The following is an 18,237-nucleotide window of genomic DNA, read 5'->3' on the forward strand; positions in this document are numbered from 1 at the left end:
CATCTAAACCCTGGAACATCAAACAATCATTCCTGCCCCTGTCATATCCTGATCACTTCAGGGTCCTCTTGGAATTAGAAACTCCCCCTGGAAAGCACATTGATTTGACTGGCACTTTGAGGAAGATTAAATGGGTAGCACGGTGGCACAGTGGTTAGCACTGCTGCCTCACAGGGCCTGAGACCCGGGTTCAATTCCCGACTCAGGCGACTGACTGTGTGGAGTTTGCACGTTCTCCCCGTGTCTGTGTGGGTTTCCTCCGGGTGCTCCGGTTTCCTCCCACAGTCCAAAGATGTGTGGGTCAGGTGAATTGGCCATGCTAAATTGCCCGTAGTGTTAGGTAAGGGGTAAATGTAGGGGTATAGGTGGGTTGCGCTTCGGCGGGTCAATGTGGACTTGTTGGGCCGAAGGGCCTGTTTCCACACTGTAAGTCTAATCTAATCTAAATCTCAGCATGGCAAAAGGCCCTTTGGCCCTCGTGTCCACATGAATGATCAAATATTAATTTAGTCACATCCTATTTTACAGCATTTCCCCCATAGATTGTAATTGAAACAATCTGTAATTCCAAGTGTCTTTTCTGACATTTGATCTTTAATGTGAACAGAGTCTTCACCTATTTTCAATCCATTGGTTTCTCCCTATTTGGAGTCACATTCACATTGGGCAAGAAGTTTGTGTTGAAACTGACAGTCAATCTTCCAAAACCTGTGGGGGGAATACTCGTTGGGAATTTAGTCATTTCAGCCAGATCATGACCCTCCTGAAGGATAACAAAGTTATTTGTATCTTTTTGTTTTGTGAAAAAGTTAGTGAATAGGCAAGGTACTGTGACATACAAGTCATTTTGTAAGATATTTTCTAATCAACCTGTTCAGAGATGTTATGGCACTCCTCTGGAGTAGGCCTCCTAGTTTAGAATTAGAACTACTGCTATACCAGAAGAGCCCCTCCAATTGTTTTGTAATGATGTAGGCAATCGTGGAATTAATTAAATGTAGCACCATCTCCTGATAGTGAACTAATTACACCCTTTGTCTTGTGATCCAGCTGGACAGTTTCCAATGAAACCTACCACTGTGTTCATTTAGCCACCACACCTATCCTCCAGTGGTTAGTAAAACCAACTGGAATGTATAACCATCATGTTATTGCATCAGTGTGTAGGAACGCAATTCATCAACCAAACATTCTACACTGCATTCAATTCTTTGCCATTCTGTGATTTCACAGAGTTTCCACCCCTTGTGTTTAATTTAACACCACTCCCCGAAACCATCCCAAACTGCATGTAACTCCTTCATCAGTAAGGTGTTTACATCAAATTTAGTTGGCAGTTATAAATTGGAGCATATTATTATATAAAAGGTGCTACATGAAAACAAATTAGTAATTAAATAAAACTACCCTGAAGAAATCAAACAGCTCCAGAAAACAATGTCACAGCTTTAATCAAATAGGAAAGTCAGTCTAACTCACATCTATCGATTATCTTACTGTCAATAACAAATGTGTTTGTTATTGGAATTAATTATTAATTAATACATTTTCAGTGTTTGTTCTTGTGATTTTGACTTCAATTATGTGTTTATTTCATATTATTGAAATAAACACACAATTGAAGTCAAAATGTATCTTGTTCCAGTAAATGGAACACTGAGACCCAAAGTCTGCCAGACTTCATCTAATAGACGCTCCAACCTAAAACCTGCAGCACTCTCTCAAAGGGGAGCCATGCAAACTGCCTGGCATGTTAAACATCTGATCTCAGAATATTGACCTTCTGTTCCATTAATAACCCTTTGAAGATGACAAGGCCTTTCTTTGCCAACATTAAAAATATCTCTGGTGGTATTTTCCATGGCAATTTCTTCAGTTTATTTTGAGCCTGGGTGAAAGGCTCTCTATTGTTGCAACTAAATTCTGTGGGGGCTGCTTCACAGCTGTACTTCAGGGAGGGGGTTGTAGTTAGTCAGTGTGACACATTCAGGGAGCTGAGGGTGTAAGTGCTCACCTCCTGACTCCCCAAAGTCAGGAGTGTAATGGAATACTCCATTGGTGGCTGTGGTTGCTGTGTGGAATGCTCTGCCCCAGAGGGCAGTGGAGGCCCAGTCTCTGGATTCATTTAAGAAAGAGTTGGATAGAGCTCTCAAAGATAGTGGAATCAAGGGTTATGGAGATAAGGCAGGGAGCGGATACTGATTAGGAATGATCAGCCATGATCATATTGAATGGCGGTGCAGGCTCGAAGGGCTGAATGGCCTACTCCTGCACCTATTGTCTATTCCCTGGATGGGTACAGCTCAACAACATTCAAGAAGCTTGACACCATCCAGGACAAAGCAGCCCACGCTTGATTGGCACCACAACCATAAACATCCCTCACAACCCTCCACCACCGATGCCACTAGCTGCAGTGTGTACCATCTACAAGATGCACTGCAGAAATCCACCAAAGATCTTGAGACAGCACCTCCAAACCCACGACCACCTCTATCCAGAAGGACAATGGCAGCAGATATATGGGAACAACACCCCTATCCCCCCTGCAAATTCCTCTCCAAGTCATTCATCATCCTGACTTAGAAATATATCGCTGTTCCTTCACTGTTGCTGGGTCAAAATCTTGGAATTTCCTCCTTAATGGCTTTGTGGGTCAACCCACAGCAGGTGGACTACAGCGGTTCAAGGAGGCAGCTCACCTCGACCTTCTCCGGGGGAATAGGGATGGGCAAGAAATGCAGGTCCAGCTGGCAACGCCCACATCCCATGAATGAATTTTAAAAATCAACAATGATCCAACTGATTGGCAGAGCCAGCTGGGGTGTGGGTGAGTGCATATATGATGGTGGGTGCTGGATGGTTTACTCCTGCCTTCATTTTGTCTGTTTGCAGATATTACAATAATTGTGCATAATGGGTCAAGTCAGTGTTAAGGTAACTGTTTCTTGACATTTCCAGTAATGTCACAGATGAGAATTTTGATTTTGATGGAATGTGACAGGAAAGGAAATGAAGAAATTTTGCCAATTAATATTTTGCTATTAATTAGCAAGCTCAAACTAAAATGAAAAACTATCAGAGGCGTGAATAATAACAGGTAAAACGTCTTGCATGGTTGGATTAGGCAGGAGAGGAAACGTCCCAGCCACACCCACACCAGGAATAAATAAAATAGAATGTCATAGGTTTAACCCCAAATTCCTGATTTCTGATGGGTCAATGCTTGTGTACAGGTATGATTTAAAAATACCTGTGATATTCGTAAGGACTCTTGGGAACACCCAAACACTTGAAACTCAAGTCTTGGTCTAATGATTAGTTCAATGACAATTCAAAGGTTCCAAAAGGGCATGTTTAGAAGTTTGATTTGAATGAGATATTGCCAACACACACACATATGTTCACAGGACACAGATAGTGCGGTGTTTCTGATTCCAGCCACTCATTTAGGAAGGTACAAATCTACATTTGATTGCATTCTAAAAACCAACTTCCTTTAATTTTGGGAAATAGCTGGACTTGTTTGGAGTCAAGATGCTTTCAAAATAATTGTCTGACAAATGAAACTGAGTCATTTCTGTGGTAGTTGAAACAGACAGAGCTGGTATGCACCAGGGAAGTTAATGATTGACCAGTTACTATCATGCAACAATCTCCACATATACAGTACATCACCAACAGCTGGAGTGCTCCTGTTCCAAATACTGTAAGCTCTTATTGCCAATAAGTGAGGGGCATATAGTGGGCCCAGTGAGAATGGAGTACAACATTCCTATATTCCTGGAAGTCGTTCTGGATCAACTGCTCAAACTCCTGCAACAATCACGACATATTTGAGAGCGAGAGGATACAGTCGGAAGTGACAGTACTTCTGTTGAATAAAGAGAACTATGGAGCTATGAGGGAGGAGCTGGCCAAAGTTCAGTGGTGCAATACCTTAGTAGGGATGACCATGGAGGAACAATGGCAGATATTTCTGTGTATAATGCAGAAGATGCAGGATCAGTTCATTCCAAAAAGGAAGAAAGATCCCAGGAGGAGGCGTGGGCGGCCGTGGCTGACGAGAGAAGTTAAGAAACATATAAAGTTAAAAGAGAAAAAGTATCACATAGCAAAGATAAGTGGGAAAACTGAGGACTGGGAAGCTTTTAAAGAGCAACAGAGGATTACTAAGAAGGAAATACGCAGAGGAAAAATGAGGTACGAAGGTAAACTGGCCAATAATATAAAGGAGGATAGTAAAAGCTTTTTTAAGTATGTGAAAGGCAAAAAAATGGTTAGGACTAAAATTGGGCCCTTGAAGACGGAAACAGGGGAATATATGACGGGGAACAAAGAAATGGCAGAAGAATTAAATGGGTACTTCAGATCTGTGTTCACTAGGGAAGACACAAGCAATCTCCCTGAGGTAACAGTGGCTGAGGACCTGAACTTAAAGGAATCTATATTTGCCAGGAATTGGTGTTGGAGAGATTGTTAGGTCTGAAGGTTGATAAGTCTCCGGGGCCTGATGGTCTACATCCCAGGGGACTGAAGGAGGTGGCTCGGGAAATCGTGGATGCGTTGGTGATTATTTTCTAGAGTTCGATAGATTCGGGGTCGGTTCCTGAGGATTGGAAGGTGGCTAATGTTGTACCACTTTTTTTTTAAAGATATTTTTATTAGAAATTTAATATTTTGACAGATTTACAAAAATAAACAAAACTTTCAAGCACAAACATTAATATAAAAATAGATCTTAAATATATAATCATCAAAATTCAAAGGAATGATACTAAAGAAGAAAGAAAAACAATGAAACTCAGTTAACTACTAATCTAATCCACAATTATCCAGAGTGTATAGTTGAGTCACTTACATCCTTCAAACAAGAGAAAATGTTCTCTAATACACTCATAACAGTATAATAAAAAGGAAACTATTTCCAAACAATAAGAACAAAAAAAAACATGTTTGAATGGAGATCCTCCCCCTTGTTCTCAGGGGGCCTTACTTCCTTTCTAAAGGTCCACCATATCCTCCCCCAAACAGTGTCCCACCCTTGACCCGGGCGCTCCTTAATAGGATTTAGATATAATACCGAGCTAGAGTTAACAGTGAGCGCCCCACCCCCACCCCTCCCCACCCATACCTGAGTATATCTGATAGCATCAATGCCACGTACAAACACACATAACTATAAAATTACAACTCCAACACATTACAGTTAAGTATAATAACATAAAATAGCAAAGGAAGACAACCCTGCTCCCAGAAGCAAAAGTAAAGTAGAGTAAAGTATCCACTTCTCCCCACGGAGTGTGGAAGAGGCAAGCCAACATAAATTGTCTCTTACGATTTATTTAAACGAGTCTAAAAGTTCCTTAGCCTCTTCTGGTGATCTAAAATTATACTCGGATCCTTCGTGGGTAAAGCATAACGTCGCTGGGTAACGTAAGGTGTATTGAATATTTAAGTTCCTTAGACATTTCTTCACCTCATCAAACGCCTTCCTCCTTCGTGCCAAAGCCGGGGAGAAGTCCTGAAATAACATAATCTTGGATCCTTCATGAATCATAGCTTTAGGATCCTTTCCAAGATTTCTGGAGGCATCCAGGAGTATCTGCCTCTCCCTATAACTCTGCAGCCGGAACAGGACCGGGCGTGGGCGCTGGTTTGGGCCAGATCCGCGTACTGCGACCCGGTAGGCCCACTCCACCCTTACCCGGTCAGTTTCAGCCCCCAGGTTTAAAAGCTGGGGCAGCCATCGCTCCAGAAATACTACTAACTGTCCCTTCTCTTCTTGTTCAGGGAGGCCCAGAAGACGGATATTCTTTCTCCGATTTCTATTATCCAGGTCATCCATGTAGATTTCAAAGGCCCGGACTCTCTGCTCCAGAGCTGGCACCTGTTCTGCAGCTGTTTGTGCTGCAGCCTCGGAGGTCGTGGCCTTTAGCTCCGCCCCCTCCACTCGGCCCTGTAATTCCTCGAGAGCCTCGCTGTGTTTCTGCAGCTTTTCTTCGAATGCATTCCATCTCTGTCTGGATTCTGCGATGAAATTGACGAGTGTCGTTTCCAGCCTGGCAATCATCTCTTCAAGGCCTGTTTTTACATCAGCTGCAGCCGGAGGAGGAGAGGAGGGTGGGGGAGGGGTCTTTGTTTTCTGAGAGCTGCGGGATCCCTTTGGTTTACTCATTATCCACTTAATATTAAACTGCGTAAATATAATAATAAACAGCTAATTAAGGTTAGAAAATGTTTTTGGGTGGTTTGGTAAGTGTGGTGGGGCTGAGTAACTCACTTTACCCAGGTTTTGGGAAGAGCACTGTAAACTCAGACTTGCTGAGTCGCCGCCATCTTGGATCTCCTCGTACCACTTTTTAAGAAAGCTGGGAGAGAGAAAGCAGGAAATTATAGACCAGTTAGTCTGACCTCAGTGGTGGGAAAGATGCTGGAGTCTACTATAAAGGATGAAATTACAGCACATCTGGATAGTAGTAACAGGACAGAGTCAGCATGGATTTATGAAGGGCCAATCATACTTGACTAATCTTCTTGAATTTTTTGAGGATGTAACTCTGAAGATGGACAAGGGAGATCCAGTAGATGTAGTGTACCTGGACTTTCAGAAAGCTTTTGATAAAGTCCCACACAGGAGGTTAGTGAGCAAAATTAGGGCGCATGGTATTGGGGGCAAAGTACTAGATTGGATTGAAAATTGGTTGGCTGATAGGAAACAAAGGGTAGTGATAAACGGCTCCATTTCGGAATGGCAAGCAGTGACTAGTGGGGTACAGTAGAGATCCGTGCTGGGACCGCAGCTTTTTACAATATATGTTAATGATATAGAAGATGGTATCAGCAATAACATTAGCAAATTTGCTGATGATACAAAGCTGGGTGGCAGGGTGAAATGTGAGGAGGATGTTAGGAGATTACAGGGTGACCTGGACAAGTTAGGTGAGTGGGCAGATGCATGGCAGATGCAGTTTAATGTGGATAAATGTATGGTTATCCACTTTGGTGGCAAGAACAGGAAGGCAGATTACTACCTCAATGGAATCAATTTAGGTAAAGGGGCAGTACAGAGAGATCTGGGCGTTCTTGTACACCAGTCAATGAAGGCAAGCATGCAGGTACAGCAGGTAGTGACAAAGGCTAATAGCATGCTGGCCTTCATAACAAGAGAAATTGAATATAGAAGCAAAGAAGTGCTTCTCCAGCTGTACAGGGCCCTGGTGAGACCACACCTGGAATACTGTGTGCAGTTCTGGTCTCCAAATTTGAGGAAAGACATTCTGGCTATTGAGGGAATGCATCGTAGGTTCACAAGGTCAATTCCTGGGAATGGCGGGATTACCTTACATTGAAAGACTGAAGTGACTGGGCTTGTATACCCTTGAGTTTAGAAGACCGAGAGGGGATCTGATTGAGACATATAAGATTATGAAAGGATTGGACACTCTGGCAGCAGGAAACATGTTTCCGCTGATGGGTGAGTGCCTAACCAGAGGACACAGCTTAAAAAAATACGGGGTAGACCATTTAGGACAGAGATGAGGAGAAACTTCTTCACCCAGAGAGTGGTGGCTGTGTGGAATGCTCTGCCCCAGAGGGCAGTGGAGGCCCAGTCTCTGGATTCATTTAAGAAAGAGTTGGATAGAGCTCTCAAAGATAGTGGAATCAAGGGTTATGGAGATAAGGCAGGAAGAGGATACTAATTAGGAATGATGAGCCATGATCATATTGAATGGCGGTGCAGGCTCGAAGGGCAGAATGGCCTACTCCTGCACCTATTGTCTATTGTCTATTTGGACATCCTTAGATGGTCATTCTGCTAAACCCTGCCAATTTTTATTGGATAAGGGTAAATAAGGTGAATAACTGTGAAGCAAATTGTTCTTAATAGTTGCTCCATTATTGGTGGCCTTACTTTCAGCTATCTGGCCCTCTGTTCTGTAATTCTGACCCTAAATTAGAACATAGAACATAGAACATAGAAGGATACAGCGCAGTACAGGCCCTTCGGCCCTCGATGTTGCGCCGACCGAATCCTACCTAACCTATACTAGCCCAATAACTTCCAAATGCCTATCCAATGCCCGCTTAAATGACCATAAAGAAGGAGAGTTCACCACTGATACGGGCAGGGCATTCCATGAACTCACAACCCGCTGTGTGAAGAATCTACCCCTAACATCTGTCCTATACCTACCACCCCTTAATTTAAAGCTATGTCCCCTAGTAACACCTGACTCCATTAGCGGTAAAAGGTTCTTAGTATCTACCCTATCTAAACCCCTAATCATCTTATACACTTCTATCAGATCTCCCCTAAACCTTCTCTTCTCCAATGAGAACAGCCCCAAGTGCCTCAGCCTTTCCTCATAAGATTTTCCTACCATTCCAGGCAACATCCTGGTAAACCTCCTCTGCACTCGTTCTAAAGCTTCCACATCCTTCCTATAGTATGGCGACCAAAACTGCACACAATACTCCAGATGAGGCCTCACCAGAGTCTTATACAACTGCAACATGACCTCAGGACTCCGGAACTCAATTCCTCTGCCAATAAAGCCCAGTACACCATATGCCTTCCTCACAGCACTATTTACCTGGGTGGCAACTTTCAGAGATCTGTGTACATGGACACCAAGATCCCTCTGCTCATCCACACTACCAAGTAGCCTACCATTAGCCCAGTAATCCATCATCTTGTTATTCCTACCAAAGTGAACGACTTCGCACTTAGCTACATTGAATTCCATTTGCCACATTTCCGCCCAGCTCTGCAACTTATCTATATCCCGCTGTAACCTACCACTTCCTTCCTCACTATCCACAACTCCACCGACTTTTGTGTCATCCGCAAACTTGCTTACCCAGCTTTCAAGTCCTTCCTCTAGATCATTTATAAAGATAACAAAAAGCAATGGTCCCAAAACAGATCCTTGTGGTACACCGCTAGTAACTGCGCTCCAAGATGAACATAATCCATCAACTACTACCCTCTGTCTCCTTCCAGCCAGCCAATTCCTAATCCAAACCTCTAATGTATCCTCAATGCCATACCTCCGTAGTTTTAGCATTAGCCTACCATGGGGAACCTTATCGAATGCCTTACTAAAATCCATATACACAACATCTACTGCTTTACCCTCATCCACTTCCTTAGTCACCTTCTCAAAGAACTCAATAAGGTTTGTGAGGCACGACCTGCCCTTCACAAAACCATGCTGGCTATCCCTGATCACGTTATTCCTACCCAGATGTTCATAAATCTTATCCCTTACCATTCTCTCTAAGACTTTGCCCACCACTGAAGTCAGACTCACTGGCCTATAGTTACTAGGGCTATCCCTACTCCCTTTCTTGAACAATGGGACCACATTCGCTTTCCTCCAGTCCTCTGGTACTATTCCCGTTGACAATGACGACATAAAAATCCAGGCCAATGGCTCTGCTATCTCCTCCCTAGCTTCCCATAGGATCCTGGGGTAAATGCCATCAGGCCCAGGAGACTTATCTATATTCATCCTTTCCAATATTCCCAAAACCTCTTCCCTGCATATTTCCAGGGCATCCATTCTAATTATTTGTGATTCCATATTCACATCAGCAACAGTGTCCTGTTCCTGAGTGAATACTGATGAAAAGTACTGATTTAATGTCTCTCCAATCTCCTCCGCCTCCACACACAACTTCCCACTACTATCCTTGACTGGACCGATACCTACCCTAGTCATCCTTTTATTCTTGACATACCTATAGAAAGCCTTTGGGTTTTCCCTAATCCTACCAGCTAAAGACTTTTCATGTCCCCTTCTCGCTTCTCTTAGCTCCCTCTTTAGCTCCTTCCTGGCTACCTTATAACTCTCAATCGCCCCTACTGAACCTTCACGCCTCATCTTTACATATGCCGCCTTCTTCCCTTTCACAAGGGACTCCAATTCCTTACTAAACCACGGCTGCCTCACAAGGCCCTTTACACCATGCCTGACTGGTACATACCTATCGAGGACACGCAGTAGCTGCTCCTTGAACAATCCCCACATCTCATTAGTGTTCTTCTCTTGAAGCCTGTTTTTCCAATCCACACATCCTAAGTCATGCCTCACTGCATCATAATTTCCCTGCCCCCAGCTATAACTCTATAAATCAATAGGAGGAAACTCTAAATTGTTTCCTCCTATTGATTTCTACATCCTGTATGATCCCTTTACAGTAGACTGGAGGCCTGTGACCAGTGGAGTGCCACAAGGATCGATGCTGGGTCCACTACTTTTCATCATTTATATAAATGATTTAGATATGAGCATAAGAGGTACAGTTAGTAAGTTTGCAGATGGCACCAAAATTGGAGGTGTAGTGGACAGCGAAGAAGGTTACCTCAGATTACGACAGGATTTTGATCAGATGGGCCAGTGGGCTGAGCAGTGGTAGATGGAGTTTAATTCAGATAAATGTGAGTTGCTGCATTTTGGGAAAGCAAATCTTAGCAGGATTTATACACTTAATGGTAAGGTCCTGGGGAGTATAGCTGAACAAAGAGACCTTGAAGTGCAGGTTCATAGCTCCTTGAAAGTGGAGTCACAGATAGATAGGATAGTGAAGAAGGTGTTTGGTATGCTTTCCTTTATTGGTAAGAGTATTGAGTACAGGAGTTGGGTTTCATGTTACGGCTGTACAGGACATTGGTTAGGCCACTGTTGGAATATTGCGTGCAATTCTGGTCTCCTTCCTATCAGAAAGATGTTGTGAAATTTGAAAGGGTTCAGAAAAGATTTACAAGGATATTGTCAGGGTTGGAGGATTTGAGCTATAGGAGAAGTTGAATAGGCTGGGGCTGTTTTCTCTGGAGCGCCGGAGGCTAAGGGGTGACCTTATGGAGGTTTAGAAAATCATGAGGGGTATGGATAGGATAAATAAACAAAGTCTTTTCCCTAGGGTGGGAGAGTCCAGAACCAGAGGGCAGAGGTTTAGAGTGAGGGGAAAGATATAAAAGAGACCTAAGAGGCAACTTTTTCACTCAGAGAGTGGTACCTGTGTGGAATGAGCTGCCAGAGGAAGTTGTGGAGGCTGGTACAATTGCAACATTTAAGAGGCATTTGGATGTGTATATGAATAGGAAGGGTTTGGAGGGATATGGGCCAAGTGCTGACAAGTGAGACTAGATTGGGTTGGGATATCTGGTCAGCATGGACGGGTTGGACTGAAGGGTCTTTCCGTGCTGTTCATCTCTATGACTCTATATAAAACTTCTAAAAAAGAAATTTGAATTTCGAGTTAAAACTTTATGGATGTCACAAGATTTCATAGTTTAAGATGATTTCTGTAATAATTAAGATTATTACTCGAGCAGCAGGTAATTTTAAAGGAAATGATATGTTCCCTTTATCACAAGAGAACCAGGATACAGAAACTAAGAAGTCCTGTTTCAAGTTTATAGAACATTGGTGAAACTGCACCAGAATACTGGTCACCCTCGTTAAAGAAGGAAATACATGCCATAGATGGCCTGTAGTTAGGATTGACCAATTCTAGATTGATATATTCTTGCTGTCACAAGGAATTAAGGGCTACGGGGAGAACGCTGGTTAGTGGAGTTGACATGCACATCAGCCATGATTGAATGGCGGAGTGGACTCGATGGGCCGAATGGCCTTACTTCCACTCCTATGTCTTATGGTCTTATGGACCAGACTGATTTCTGGGATGGTGGGACTGTCCTATGAGGAGAGCTTGAGCTTACATTCTCTGTAATGTAGAAGAATGAAAGGTGATCTGATGGAAGTTTAGAAAATTCTTAAAGGGGTTGGCATAGTCATTTTAGAAAGGATGTTTCCCCCGGATGTGAAGTATACCCTTACTGGACACAGCCTCAGAATGGGAGAAACAGAGATTTAAAAAAAGAATGAAAGAGACAGAGCCTGAGATAGAGTGGGTTCCCTGATATCCCATTTATGTAACCCAAGTTAAATTTTGTTTGACGTTTCTGTGAAGCTCTGTTGGACATTTTACTGATTGAAAGTTGCTGTTTAAACATAAGATGTTGCTCTTGTTAATTTCTGATTCAAAAATCACACAACACCAGATTATAGTCCAACAGGTTTATTTGGAAGTACAAGCTTTCAGAGCACTGCTCCTTCATCAGGTAACTAGTGGAGCAAGATCATAGGACACAGAATTTATAGGAAAAGATCAAAGTGTTGTACAGCTGATGCAATGTATTGAACAAACCTAGATTGCTGTGAAGTCTTTAATCACTTAGAATGGGGATCATGATTTGGAGATGCTGGTGTTGGACTGGGGGGGAGAAAGTTAAAAATCATACAACACCAGGTTATAGTCCAGGTCACAACCACCTGTTGAAGGAGCAGTGCTCCAAAAGCTAGTGCTTCCAAATAAACCTGTTGGACTATAACCTGGTGTTGTGGGATTTTTAATGCAGGTTTTAATTGATTAATGTGTAAATCCCAGAACTTCTTTTAAGTCTCAGGCCCGAGATAACTTATAAGGTTTTACAAAAAGAAAAGTGACATCTCAGCTCAGACAAAACATTAAAGATGTGAATCTGTCTGTATCACAACCTTGAGTTAGACTGGTTCTATTTCCAAGGTAGGAATTTATAAAATATCACACGGACTAACTGCCTATACATTGGTTGCTTTTTGAACAAAATAGAATATATCTGCAAACACAAATCTGCAAATGTAAATTCACCCCATAGACCTATATGCGTGTGTGCATGCGCGTGTGAGGCAGAGAGAGGGAGACTCTGTGTTTGTGTGTGTGTGTGTGTGTGTGTGTGTGTGTGTGTGTGTATGAACCCAAGATCTCAGCTGAGGCCATCCTCATAGGTACCGAACATGGCTATCAGCCTCTGCTCGGCCACTTTGCGTTGCTGTGTATCGCAGTCTGCCATAGAGGATGGTCACCTAAAGATCCAAGGCCAAATGTCCTTGATTGTTGAGGTGGTCCCCGACTCTGAGGAAACATTCCTGTCTGGCATTGTTGCATTGTGTCCATTCATCTGATATTGGAGCGTCTGTCTGGACTTGCCAATACTGTATACCATGCCTGCAGCGTGTGAGATGGACAACACAGATACATTCTATTTTGTTAAAAAAAACACAGTCTGTAGACAGTCAGTCCATGTGCCATTTTATAAATTCCTACTTTGGAAGTAGAACCAGTCTGACTCAAGATTGGGATACAGACAGACTCTAACCTCACACCTTTAATGTATTGTCTGAGCTGAGATGTCACCTTTTTTTAATAAAACCTCAAGCTAGCTCAGGCCTGAGACTTGAAAAAAGTTCTGGGGTTTACACATTAATCAATCGAAACCTGCATCCCATTCTAAGTGATTAAAGACTTCACAGCAATCCAGGTTTGTTAGCACACCAACTAACAGTACGCCATCAGTTGTACAACACTTGACCTTTTACTATATATTCTGTATCCTAAGATCCTGCCCCACCAACTACCTGATGAAGGAGCAGCGCTCCAAAAGTTAGTGCTTCCAAATAAACCTGTTGGACTATACCCTGGTGTTTTGTGATTTTTAACCATGTCTTCTCTGCAGCGGTTTGTTCAGTGGATCTATCTATCTCTGGGTTTGTTGATAGCCTTTTTGGTAGAAGCCAGGTTTCCAAAAATTCTCTGAGGTGTCTCTGGTTGGCTTGTCCTAAAATGGTTACTTTGTCATAGCGAATTGATGGCTCTCCTGGTCTGTGTGTATGGAGATGAGGAAGAGTGGATCATGTAGTTTAGTTGCCAGTTGGTGTTCGTGAAGCCAGATGGCTAGTTTTCTTCCTGTTTGACTGATGTAGTGCTTGTTGCAGTTGCAATGGATTTTGTATACCATTGACCAGGTGTACCGACAAATCAACGACACACTGATGGGCTCTTCCATCTCAGGACTAATAGCAGAAGCAGTCATGCAGGGACTAGAAAACTCAGCCCTTCCTCTGATCCAACTATGGATACAATACATGGACAACACATTTGTCGTCATCAAATGTACAAGACTGGAGGAAACACACCACCTCATTAACAATATACTCACCAGTATCAGGCTCACTAGGGAGGAAAAGAACAACAACAACCAACTCCCTTTCCTGGATGTCATGGTAGAATGGATGCCCAATGGAGGATTTACAACCAAAGTATCCAGGAAACCCACCCATACGGACCAGATCCTCAACTACAACAGCAATCATCCCAATGTCCATAAACAGAGCTGTGTCGGGACACTATTCAAAAGAGCCAAGACACACTGCAACATACCAGAACTGTGCAAGGAAGAGGAAGAACTCTTACACAAAGTCTTTGCTAACAACGGATACCCCATCAGCTTCGTCCGCCGATGCCTGGTCACTAGACAATGCCAAGACGACACTGTGCTTACCAACACATTGGCCACCATTCCCTCTGCAAAGCTGTTACAACCACTAGGTATTATGGGAGCACACCAACTAACACTACACCAACTACTTACCAGGAGATAGGACCCCATACCCACAGCATGCAGAATGTGGTATACAAAATCCCCTGCAACAACTACAACAAGCACTACATTGGACAAACAGGAAGAAAACTAGCCATCCAATTTCACAAACACGACTGACATATAAACAGCATGATCCACTCTCCCTCGTTTCTGTACACACAGACCAAGAGGCCATTAAATCAATTATGACAAGGTAACCATTCTAGGACAAGCCAACCAGAGACATGCAAGAGTTCTCCGAAGCCTGGCTTTCTAACAAAAAGGCGATCAACAGATAGACCCAGTGTACAAACACCGCAGAGAAGACTCAGAAGTGACACATACCCCCAACAGAGCAGAACCACATAAAAACCAAATGGGACAGAACAACAGTGCTCCATGGGGGTCATGCTGATGATGTTAACCAACATGGTAATGGAATGTCTGCACGATAACCCAGCAACTTGACAAGCTAACCAGCTCCCTCACTCACAACCTGAACAACTGCTCTTCGCGAAAACCTTAAAAGTTTTATCTAGTGCCAATCTAACAATTCAAATCCCTCCAGAATGTCTCCATTGAAGCTACCTCCATCACATTCAAAAGCAGCACATTCCACTTGCTGGATGAAAAGGTGTTTCCTCATTTCAGTTTTTTGCTTCCTTTATCAATTACTTTCAATCTGTGACCTCTCGTTCTTAATCCTTTCATCAATGTAAACATTTTCTCCCTATCTATTCTGTAGACACTCAGGACTTTGAATACTTCCATTAAATCCCCTCTTAATCTCATTTAGCGAAAAGAAAACAAAGTTCTGCTGTCTATCTACATAACTAAAGTTTTGCATCCTCAGAATTATTGTTGTAATTGTTTTCTGTACCTTTTTGAATGTCTTCACATCATTTCTAAAGTGTGGTTCTCAGAAACTGCTTGCAATACTCCAACTGAAATTTGTGTATTCTATCCTAGTTTCACACTTAGCTAGCTTTTACACTCTTTACTCCTATTAATAACGTTCAGGATACTCTATACTTTATTAACCACCATCTCAACCTGTTCTGCCATTTTTATGCACATATACATTCATGCCCTGGGTATTCCCACATTGACTTTAGAATACTCCGTTTATTTTATGCTAACTCTGTGTCCTTTTCATAAAAAACAAAAACCTCACATTTCTCTGCATCTTCATCTGCCACATATCTGGCCATTGCATCAAGTTGTCAATGTCCTTTTGAATTTTTACACTGGCCTCAGTTCACAATGCTTTGTATCAAGTTTTTATCGTCTGTCAATGTTGAAATTGTGTCACTTACAGCAAAGTCTAGATCATTAATATACATCCGGAAAAGCAAGGGTCTCAAAACTGACCCCTCGGAAACTCCGCTACACACTTTCCCATAAAACAGAGAAAAAATTGTCTATTTACAACAATTCTCTGGGTGAGTGATGGGAATGATTTAAAATGCACGGTGCCTTTAACTAACTCTCCGCAGGGGAGCCGCTTTGTTACTAACACAGAGGTAAATTACTCTTGCAGTTAAATGCAACTTGGACGAGATTCCAGAAAGAGATTAACTCTTAAAATCCCCTAACTTACCAAATACACAGAATTAAACATTCCGTCTTGTTGCAGTCAAAACAGCCAACTCATGCATCACTCAGCGGCAGCAAGAGAAAATAATCTTGATACATTAGAAATTGACATGTAGACATTATTCTTTCCCAACACAAATTATTTGTCAACTGATTTGTGCCAGAGCTACGTTAACATGTATAAATTAACTTTTCTGTAGTGATTGGAATGCTCACTGTTTGAGTTTAAAGTAGCACATGATCCCCATCTAGTGGTTACTGTGTGGATGGCTTCACCTTCTTGCACATTGCATTTCCAAATAAATTGCACGTTGAGAATAAATGTATTTCAGTGCTACACATCAAGGGACCATTTTGAAGTTTAAATCCCATGCATCGAGTTTGCAAATCTCAGCTGTATTGCTATGAGGAGGTCATCAACTTTGGTTAAAGGCACTGTTGGTGGGTTAATCTGTAATGTCATGCAAAAGGGCACGGTGGCTCTGGTTAATAGTGCTGCCTGACAGCGATGTGGTCTTCCCTAAGTCGGGGAGACCAAACATAAACTCAGGGCACGTTTGGCAGAACACCTCAGCCTGGCCCACAGGAGCCGATCGACCTCCCAGGCACTGCCCATTTTAATTCCCCTTCCCACTCTGTTTCCATCCTGGGCCTCCTCCATTGACACAGTGAATCAAACCGCATATTGGAGGAACACCTCATCTTCTGCCTGGGCATCCTACCTTGAGTTCTCCAATTTAAAGTCACCTTTAAATGTGGAGTTTTCAAATTCTCCCCGTGTCTGCATGAGTTTCCTCCCACAATTTTGTTGCAATAGTAATCCTGCTCAGTACGAGAGGAACCGCAGATTCAGACATTTGGTGTATGTGCTTGGCTGAGGAGCCAATGGTGCGAAGCTACCATCTGTGGGATTATGACTGAACGCCTCTAAGTCAGAATCCTGCCTAAATGTAACGATACCCTAGCGCCGTGAATCACTGGTTGGCCTAGGATAACCGACTCCGGTCGGTGCATATTGCCATTCGATTCTGGTCTGGAGTGCGGCCGTATGGGCGCTGCCCCGCTCCTTTACTTGCACCTCATGTTCATGGGGAACCTGGTGCTAAATCATTCGTAGATGACCTGATTCTGGCTCAGGGTTTCTTAAGTAGCAGAGCAGCTACCTCGCTGCGATCTATTGAAAGTAATCCCTCGAGCCAACCTTTTGTTTCTGTTTGTAATTTTTATTAATGACTTGGATGAGGGAGTCGAAGGGTGGGTCAGTAAATTTGCAGATGATATGAAGATTGGTGGAGTTGTGGACAGTGAGGAGGGCTGTTGTCGGCTGCAAAGGGACTTAGATATGATGCAGAGCTGGGCTGAGGAGTGGCAGATGGAGTTCAACCCTGCCAAGTGTGAGGTTGTCCATTTTGGAAGAACAAATAAGAATGCGGAATACAGGGTTAACGGTAGGGTTCTTAGTCAGGTGGATGAACAGAGGGATCTTGGGGTCTATGTACATAGACCTTTGAAAGTTGCCACTCAGGTGGATAGAGCTTGTAAGAAGGCCTATGGTGTATTAGCGTTCATTAGCAGAGGGATTGAATTCAAGAGTCGTGAAGTGATGTTGCAGCTGTACAGGACCTTGGTTAGGCCACATTTGGAGTACTGTGTGCAGTTCTGGTCGCCTCACTTTAGGAAAGATGTGGAAGCTTTGGAGAGGGTGCAGAGAAGATTTACCAGGATGTTGCCTGGAATGGAGAATAGGTCGTACGAGGATAGATTGAGAGTTCTCGGCCTTTTCTCGTTGGAACGGCGAAGGATGAGGGGTGACTTGATAGAGGTTTATAAGATGATCAGAGGAATAGATAGAGTAGACAGTCAGAAACTTTTTCCCCGGGTACAACAGAGTGTTACAAGGGGACATAAATTTAAGGTGAAGGGAGGAAGGTATAGGGGAGATGTCAGGGGTGGGTTCTTTACCCAGAGAGTGGTGGGGGCATGGAATGCGCTGCCCGTGGGAGTGGTAGAGTCAGAATCATTGGCGACCTTTAAGCGGCAATTGGATAGGTACATGGATGGGTGCTTAATCTAGGATAGATGTTCAGCACAACATCGTGGGCCGAAGGGCCTGTTCTGTGCTGTATTGTTCTATGTTCTAATCCAAAGATGTGCAGGTCTGGAGA

This window comes from Hemiscyllium ocellatum, chromosome 10, assembly GCF_020745735.1.
Source record: "Hemiscyllium ocellatum isolate sHemOce1 chromosome 10, sHemOce1.pat.X.cur, whole genome shotgun sequence".
Classification (NCBI taxonomy): Eukaryota; Metazoa; Chordata; class Chondrichthyes; order Orectolobiformes; family Hemiscylliidae; genus Hemiscyllium; species Hemiscyllium ocellatum.